Raw genomic sequence first — 8,954 nt, forward strand, 5'->3', positions numbered from 1 at the left:
AAGCGCAGCGCGCACTCCCCGAGTCGGAAACCGCGGAATGGGCGCCGTGTGGAGAAGTTCCGGGAAGTGGTCGCCGAGCGGGGTCAGACCAAGCCGAAGAACAACCGGTCCTTGAGCAAGGTGGCAGAATGGAGAAGGGGGAGCTTCGAGGGAAAGAGGGAAGGTAGGGAAAGGAGCGAGAGCAGAGGCAAGAACAGGGATGGGAATAGGACAACGGATAACAAGAAGGGATTGCTCAAAGGACGAAACTGTAACCGAGACCGGCCGAAGAGCAATGACCTAAAACTGAGAGAGGTCGGAACCAGGATGAAGATCAGGCGAAAGGAGCCGGACAGAAGGAGGCACCCGAGCATTAGTAGGGGCGGGGCCCGGAGCCAGAGCCGGGCGCAGACCAAGAGGAAGGAGGGGCTGGGGTCGCGGAGCAAGAGCAGGGGCGGGGTCCGGAGTAAGAATGGAGGCGTGGACCTGAGCAGGGGCGTGGCCAAGAGTAAGAGGAAGGTTACGGCCAGGTGCAAGACTTGAGACCCCGACGGGGGCGGGGCGAAGCGCTGGAGCCTGTGCTATCACTCAGAGCTGTCTGGACAGCCCTGGAGAGCTGCCTCACCTGCCACTATTGAACCGGGCGTTATCCAGGCTACATTGCGCTCTGCCAAGCCGTGTCCCCTGCCAGCCCTGTGAGATCGAAAGGAGAGAGACAGACAGACGGACAGGTACAAGTCCTGCGGGCGCTGTGGAAGATGCTACTTTCTGTGAGCCGGAACTTTGCCCATGGACCTGCACAAGGTGAGGGGACAGTGCAGGAGAAAGGGGCCTGAGTGGGGGGGGGGCTGCACCACCACACGGCATGGGTCTGGACATCTGGCCCACCTCTCTTAGAAAAATACCTGGGCTTCCCTTACTACCTGAAGGTCAACTGCTCCTTTGAGGGAGAGGCTGAGTGGGTGCAGTAGGGAGTGGGCCGACCCAGCCTCAGTTTCCCCGTCTCTAACATTATTTGTGTGTGTGTGTGTGTGTGTGTCAGTCGTGGGGCCTGTACTCTGGGCCTGGGCACTGCCCCTCAGCTCTTCAGCTCAAGGCTAGCGCTCTACCACTTGAGCCACAGCCCCACTTCCGGCCTTTTCTGCTTATGTGGTGCTGAGGAATCGAACCCAGGGCCTCATGCATGCAAGGCAAGCACTCTACCACTCTTCCTAGCCCATCTCTAACATTTTAATAGAGCTAGTATCAAAGTGATAAACCTGCAGGATTGAAGATTATCTATGTACAGGTCCCAGTGCCCCACCAAGGATAGAAAAGGAGCCCCAAGTGAGCTGCTTTCACTTAATTTTTATTGAAATATAGCTCACAAATATAGTTCACAAAAAGTATACTTTACAGTGCTGGGGAAGGAACCTAAAGCTTTGGAGTGTTAGACATGTGCTCTGCTTGAGCTACATTCTAGCCCCAAACTCAGTATTTAAAAGTGTACTTCCCTGTTTGTGTCTTTTTTTTTTTGGTCAGTACTGAATCTTGAACTCAGGGTCTGTCCTTAGCTTTTTTTTTTTTGCTCAAGGCTGATCTTCTGCCATTTGAGCCACAGCTCTACTTTTGGATTTTTGGTTATTCCTTGGAGATAAGTGTCTCACAGATTTTCTGTCCCACGCTGGCTTTGAACCAAATCTCAGCCTCCTTAGTAACTAGGATTATAGACATGAGCACTGGTGCTCAGCTTTCTTTCATACTTTTTAGTATATTTATGAAGTTGTGTAACCATCATCACTGTTATTCCAGAACTCTTTGATTATCCCAGAAGAAGTCCTGTGCCCATTAGTACTTCATTCTCCACTCTCCCACAGCCCTGGAAATCATTACTCTTCTACCTTCCACTATGAATTTGCCTAGCCTGACTTTTTCACATATGTGCAATCTGACAATGTGCTGATTTGTGTTTGGCTGTTTTTGTTTGATATTTTCAAGGCTTGTTCATATTGTAGCATGCATTGTCCTTTTTGTGGCTGCATTTCATTCTTCTGCATGAATGTGTCACATCTTCATCTGCTCATTATTTGATGAATATTTGGTTTATTTCCCCTGTTCCACCATTATGAAGAATGCTGCTATGGGCCTTTGTGTACAAGCTTTTGTGCTATGGTGTCTTTTCAGTTGTCTTTGGTGTATAGCTAGAAGTGGGGTTGCTAAGTCATATGCTAACCTACTTTAAGGAAGTTCCAGTTTTCCAAAGCAGTTTTGTTATGTTTCCATTCCCATCAGCAATGTGTGAGTCTCAGTTTCTCTACATTCTTGCCAACACTAGTTAGTATCCATGCTGGTGTGTGTAAAGTGATACTGCGGTGTTTTTGTTTTTTGTTTTGGTCAGTCATGGGGCTTGAACTCTGGGCCTGGGTGCTATCCCTGAGCTCTTCAGCTCAAGGCTAGTGCTCTACCACTTGAGCCACAGCGCTACTTCCAGCCTTTTCTGCTTATATGGTGCCTCATAAATGCAAGGCAAGCACTCTACCTTTCCGAGCCCTTGTTTTTTATTTATTTATATTTTTGGTAGGTTATGGGACTTGAACTGGGGACCTAGGCACTGTCCCTGAGCTCTTTTCCTCAAGGGTAGCACTTCCACAGCTTCATTTTCAGTTAATTAGAGATAAGAGTCTCATGGCCTTTCCTGCCCCAGCTGGCTTTGAACCATGATTCTCAAATCTCAGCCTCCTGAGTAACTATGATTACAGGTGTGAACCACCAACACCCTGGCTTATTTCAATCTCTTGTTAGACAGGTGCTCTGCCACTTGAGCCAAGCTCCACCTGGTGTTTCAGTTCTCTTGTATTAAACTTCTTATTTAAAATCTGCTTTATGTCCTGAAATATGATGTATTTTGGAGAAATTTCCATGGATTGATAAGAATAAGTATTCTGTGGCTGTTGGGTGGAATAGTCTATAGATGTCTGTTAAGTGCATGGGATGTATATTTATTGGTTTTAATTACTATAATTACTTCTACAAGGAAGAGAGTTCATTGTGACATTTCCACACATGGATACAATATATCTCAGTCAACCTCTCTATTTTTCTCTCTTTCCTCCTTCTTCCCTTATTTTGGAAGCACTAGGCTTTAAATTCTGGGTCTTGGGCTCGGTGGTAGAGGGCTTGCCTTGTATACATGAGGCCCTGGGTTCGATTCCTCAGCACCACATAAGCAGAAAAAGCCGGAAATGACACTGTGGCTCAAGTTGTGGAGAAGTTGCCTTGAGCTGAAGAGCTGAGGGACAGCACCCAGGCCCAGAGTTCAGGCCCCACAACTGACAAAAAAAAAAAAAAAGAAGCTGGGTACCAGTGGCTCACATCTGTAATCCTAGCTACTCAGGAGGCTGAGATATGAGGATCATGGTTCAAAGCCAACCTGGCAGGAAAGGCCGTGAAACTCTAATCTCCCAGAGTTCAAGTCCTATGACTGACAAAATAATAATAATAAATACATAAATAAATTCTAGGTCTTAGGCTTGTTAGGCAGGCTCTCCCACTTTTTTTTTTTTTTTTGGTCCGGTCGTAGGGCCTGAACTCTGGGCCTGAGCACTGTCCCTCAGGTCTTCAGCTCAAGGCTAGCGCTCTACCACTTGAGCCACAGCACCACTCCTGGCTTTTTTCTTTTCGCTTTTGTGGTGCTGAGGAATCGAACCCAGGGCCTCAGGCTTGCAAGGCAAGCGCTCTACCACTGAGCCACCTTCCCAGCCCTTTTTTTTTTAGTGTGTTGGCCCTTGGACTTGAACTCAGGGAATGAGCAGTGTCCCTGAGGTTTTTTGCTCAAGTCTAACACTCTACCACTAGAGTCACAACTTCACTTCCAGCTTTTTTTTGCTGGTTAATTGGAGACAAGAGTCATATGAACTTTTCTGCCAAGGCTGGCTTCAAACCGTGATCCTCAGATCTCAACCACCTGAATAGCTAGAATTATAGTATTAGCCACCAGTGCCTGGCTTCCTTCCCTACTTTTAAAAATAAGTGTCAATAGGTTGAGCACTCTGGTGCCTCTCTCTTTCTCTCTCTCTTTTCCTTAAATGGTGTTAGGGATGGTTCTCATGGCCTTACACCCCCAGCTACTTCCTTTATAGTGCAGAGGAGAAAGAGAGAGAGAGATGCTAACAGACAGACATGCTATATCACACCTAGCTATGTGGCTTTGGACAGATGGCTTGCCTTCATTGACCATATTTTCTTAATCTTCACAGTGTAACAGAATGAAGATACTGGTTTCCACTTTCCCCTTCTTTGTGATGATATGAAGATTGAAGAAGTTGGTATATGTAAGGGTCTTGGTGCTAGGGTCACGGTGAGTTATAGAAGATTATTATTATGATTTGCCCTATTATTAAACTTTTTTTTGTGCCAGTCCTGGGACTTGAACTCAGCACCTGAGTACTGTCCCTCAGCTTCTTTGCTCAAGGCTAGTGCTCTACCACTTGAGCTACAGCTCTACTTTCTGCCATTGTTGGTGTTTAATTGGAGCTAAAAATCTCAAGGAGATCCCTTCCCGGGCTGGCTTCCAACCATGATCTTTAGATCACAGCCTCCTGGGTAGCTAGGTGTGAGCCACCATCACCTGGTTGTTAGACTTTATTTGCAGGTAGAGATTCCTCGTGTATTTAAAAGTGGCTTTATGAACTTAAGTCTCACCTTATCTACCAGTTTGTGTTACTCAAAAAAATGGGGGCAGCCTCTTAGTCCTAAGACAGCCCTGAGGTATGCTTTTTTTTTTTTTTGGTCAGTTGTGGGGCTTGAACTCTGGGCCTGGGTGCTGTCCCTCAGCTCTTCAGCTCAAGGCTAGCACTCTACCACTTGAGCCACAGTGCCACTTCCGGTTTTGTTTTTTGTTTTTGTTTTTGCCAGTCCTGGGGCTTGAACTCAGAGCCTGGGCACTGTCTCTGAGCTTCTTTTGCTCAAGCCTCGTACTCTACCACCTGAGCCACAGTACTACTTCCAGCTTTTTCTGTTTCTATGGTACTGAGAAATCGAACCCAGGGCTTGATGCATGCTAGGCAAGCACTGTACCACTGAGCCACATCCCCAGCCCCTCTGGTGCTTTATTGGAGATAAGAGTCTCATGGACTTTCCTGCCTGGGCTGGCTTTGAACCGCAATCCTCAGCTCTCAGCCTCTTGAATAGCTAGGATTACAGGTGTGAGCCACCTGCACCCGGCTGAGGTGTGCATTTTAAAGGACAGATAAGGGGCTGGGAATGTGGCTTAGTGGTAGAGTGCTTGCCTCGCATGCATGAAGCCCTGGGTTCAATTCCTCAGTACCACATACACAGAAAAAGCTGGAAGTGGCGCTGTGGCTCAAGTGGTAGAGTGCTAGCCTTGAGTAAAAGCAGCACAGGGACAGTGCCTAGGCCCTGAGTTCAAGCCCAGGAATGGCAAAAAAAAAAAAGGCCAGATAAAGGTGGGGCTGACAGCTAGGGGGTCTTGGAGGTTGGGAGGCACTATAGGTCTCAGGGGTCCACCTGATCCCATGCTCACCTTTCCTTTTGGCAGCTACATGCTGACCTTGACTGTTGGTGGACCTACAGCTGTGAGGAATGGGCAATCTGTCCATCTGCTACAACAGCCCCAGGACAAGTAAGCCCTGTAGCCTGCCCAGATTCTGCCTTCCTTTCCACACAGGCTGCACCCATGTCTCCCCTGCCAGGCTGGCCCTATCTTACTATAAGCCCTATTATATGCTCTGCTCAGGTGGAGATTAAATGGCTCTACACAGCCTCATCTGAATTCAAAGACTGAAAAGCCATGACATTCACATCATGTCCCATGCATCAAAGGCTTGTGCAAGCCTCTGCCCCCAATTTTTTTTTTTTTTTGGTCGGTCATGGGGCTTGAACTCTGGGCCTGCGCACTGCCCCTGAGCTCTTCAGCTCAAGGCAAGCACTTTATCATTTGAGCCGCAGCACCACTTCTGGTTTTCTGGTGGTTAATTGAAGATGAGTCTCCTGGATTTTCCTGTCTGGGCTGGCTTTGAACCGGGATCCTCAAATCTCAGCCTCCTGAGTAGGATTACAGACGTGAGCCACTGGTGCCCAGCTCCCTAATTGTTTTGAGACTGAGTCTCTCTATGCAGCCCAGACCAACCTAGAATTCTTTTTTTTTTTTTTATTGTAAAGATACTATACAGAGGGTTACAGTTACATGAGTAAGGTAATGAGTACACTTCCTATTGAGCATTGTTACCCCCTCCATTGTTTTCCCCCTACTATCCCTTCCCTCCCTACCTTCCCCAGGTTCTTTTTTTTTTTTTGATTGTGATTAAGTGATTACATAATTTCCCGAATTTCACAGTATTGTGGAATAATGATGCTCATTTAAAGTCACAAGTTCCTAGACTTCTTAACCCTCCTGCCTCAGCCTCTAGAATGCTAGCACTACAGGTATGTATCACCATTCCTGGATTTGTGCAAGTAACCTGAATGTGCATCTGTCCATCAGGCATTCCCATCCTTCATCCTTCTGGGAGGCTTCTAGATCTCCCATCCATGCTGACTACTTTTGTGTTTCTCAAAGAGGACCTGAGCTTGTCACAACAGGACCCTGTGTTTGTGATGGAAGTCTCTCCCTTTCTACTTCAAGCCATAATTCAGATAACTCTTTATCCTCCAATGCTTTTTTTTTTTTAACCTATTCAGGACATAAGAGTGGCAATCTCTTGCCTCTGCTGTCCTGAACCCTCTTCTAGAACCTCTCATCCCTTCCATGACCCTCCCTGACAACTCTTGAGGTTTCTTGTCTCCTGTTTTTTTTTTTTGTTTGTTTTTTTGCCAATCCTGGGACTTGAACTCAGGGTCTAGGCACTGTCCCTGATCATCTTTTTGTTCAAGGCTAGCTCTCTACCACTTGAGCCACAACACCACTTCCCGCTTTTTCTGTTGATGTGGTCTTGAGGAATGGAACCCAGGGCTTCATACATGCTAGGCAAGCACTCCACCTCTCCTCTGGTTTTTGTTTTTGTTTTTTGTCAGTCGTGAGATCTGAACTCTTGGCCTGAGTGCTGTCCCTCAGCTCTTCAGCTCAAGGCTAGCGCTCTACCCATTTGAGCCACAGTGCCACTTCGGGCTTTTTCAGCTTATGTGGTGCTGAGGAATCAAACCCAGGGTCTCATGCATGCAAGGCAAGCACTGTACACGAGCCACCTTCCCAGCCCCTCTCCTCTGTTCTTTACAGGACCCGACTCAACATAGTCTCTTCTGAATGAAAAAGTGATCACTTGCGTATAGTACCTTATGGTAGGTATTGATTGGCAGCTAAACAGAGGTGGTGGTGGCTGGATAAAGGATGGAGGAACAAGTTAGCACAGAGGGGCCCAATAACTGCTTCTTGCTCAGTGCTAGGAAGAAAATGATTTCCATGGGTAAATGAAGACAGTGGGTAAATGAAACAAGTAACCAACTGCCCCTAGTCAGTGATCAGCCTGTGTTTATTGAATAGGGGAGGGAGAAAGAGAGAAGACCTTAGGCTTTGTGTTGTAAGTGTTCCAGCTTTGCTTGTTGGACAGAGGCATGAAACGGATGAGAGGAGACAGGTTTTGTCTTCTCTCACAAGAACATTTGCCTATAATGTGCAAGGCCCTCGTCTGGATCCCTAGTGGAGAGAGAGGAGGGAGAGGGAGAGAGAGAAAGAAGGGGGAAAGAAAGAGGGAGAGAGAGAGATTAGAGAAAGCACCTAGCATTGCTCTCCCAGTGTGGGGCAGAGGAGGGAGTGGGAGTGGCACACACTAAGAAGGGTGGTTGGTCGTACAGGTGCCTGACTTTGCTCTCCCAGAAGGCTATGTCTGGAGAACTCCTCAATGCAGAGATGGCATCTTCTCCCCTGAGTTTTTCTGCAAGATGATGAGCAGAAGATGAGCCAGTTACAAAGGCATGTTGACTGTGACTCCTGTGGTACTTGACTTCTCCCCCAATCCTGAGCCCATTCAGTGACTACCTGCTCATCTTCCATGGTGAGCTGCACCTTCATGAGTTCCCACTCCATGGCGATTGGGCCCTGTTCTTCATCCCTGTGTGTGAAAGTCCAGGAGCTACACCACAGGGTGTGCAGGACTGTCTACCCATCCCTACTGTCTGTTGCCTGCAGGTGACAGCCAGCTGTTTTGTGGTCCTAGTGATCCTTTCCATCTTCTCCTGCTGGAGAGTACATAATGCCACTCTCCGTGAAGTCTTCCGCGGTCTTCTCAGACAAGTTCCAGATAGAGCTCCAAGCAACTCTTCAGGACAAGGATGAACCTAAACATCCTTGGGCAAACAATCACTGGCCCCTATCTCTAGCCTGCTCTAACTCCCATGTACCCTCAGGCCTCTCCTGTTAGACCTTTTATGGAAACACTGCTTGCCTTCCACACAGGCCTCTCTGTTTTGCTTGAATGTTTACTACCTATTCAGATCCAAATAAACCCTCATTTCAGTACCAGCAAGGAGCCCTCCCTCAGGTTCACTTGGATTGTGCTATCCCAGCTGCACAGGTCAATAAAATATGAAAGCCTTTCTTTACTATGGCCAATGCTTCTTTGTCTGCACATCAGTCACATCCTCAGATCGAGTGTTGAAGAACTAGACACTAAAGGTGGAAGGTACTGAGAGACTAAAGAACGCTACACATGGATCCAGGACTTAGTACTTGTTCTTAGCATACAATTCCTTGGGGTCTTAGGGACAGAACTGTGTTGAAGGTTGGCAGCAAGACCAGTAGATTCCTGCCCTTGGGTCAGAGGGAAGGAACTTCTAAACTGAGCAAAACAAAAGTCATCTAGGCCCATATGCCTTGTCTCTCAACATCAAAGCTTTCAGGTGCCGAGTGCTGGTGTCTCACACCTGTCACCCTAGCTACTCAGGAGGGTAAGATCTGAGGATGATAGTTCAGAGCCATCCCAGGCAGGGAAATCTGAGACTTTTACCAAAAGAAGCTGGAAGTTGAACTGTGGCTCAAATGA

General features: G+C 47.4%; 1 long non-coding RNA gene across 1 annotated transcript; it reads left to right on the forward strand.

Moving 5' to 3' along the window:
* The first annotated feature begins 439 nt into the window (after positions 1–439).
* On the forward strand, positions 440–8,514 carry LOC105993162. Its single transcript, XR_001175438.1, has 5 exons — positions 440–783; positions 4,215–4,315; positions 5,516–5,599; positions 7,193–7,254; positions 7,790–8,514. It is a non-coding gene; the product is annotated as an uncharacterized LOC105993162 (long non-coding RNA).
* Positions 8,515–8,954: the final 440 nt, after the last annotated feature.

The sequence above is a fragment of the Dipodomys ordii genome, unplaced genomic scaffold (assembly GCF_000151885.1).
Source record: "Dipodomys ordii isolate 6190 unplaced genomic scaffold, Dord_2.0 Scaffold92, whole genome shotgun sequence".
Lineage (NCBI taxonomy): Eukaryota > Metazoa > Chordata > Mammalia > Rodentia > Heteromyidae > Dipodomys > Dipodomys ordii.